The sequence below is a fragment of the Bison bison genome, unplaced genomic scaffold (genome assembly GCF_000754665.1).
Source record: "Bison bison bison isolate TAMUID 2011002044 unplaced genomic scaffold, Bison_UMD1.0 scf7180017864289, whole genome shotgun sequence".
Lineage (NCBI taxonomy): Eukaryota > Metazoa > Chordata > Mammalia > Artiodactyla > Bovidae > Bison > Bison bison.
In genome coordinates, this window is record NW_011494861.1 from 16,712,680 (window position 1) to 16,713,104 (window position 425).

Consider the following 425-nt stretch of genomic DNA (forward strand, 5'->3'; position numbering starts at 1 on the left):
CGCTACCATTTTTGTTGTTTCTTTTACAGATCAGTCAGCTAGTTTTCCTGGGTCCTGGTCTGGTATGAGTTCTGAAAACCTGGAGGCACTGTGTCCTCAACCCCATCATCAGAAAGTGACTGGGAGGTGTCAACGCCACCTTGTGGTCATGCTTAGCAAGTTTCCCGCCTCCAGTTGAAAGTGAAAGTTGCTCACTGGTTTCTGACTTTTTGCGACCCCATGTACTCTTGCCTGGAAAATCCCATGGACGGAGGAGCCCGGTGGGCTGAAGTCCATGGGGTAGCTAAGAGTCAGACACGACTGAGAGACTTCACTTTCACGCATTGGAGAAGGAAATGGCAACCCACTCCAGTGTTCTTGCCTGGAGAACCCCAGGGATGGGGGAGCCTGGTGGGCTGCCGTCTATGGGGTTGTAGAGTCGGACA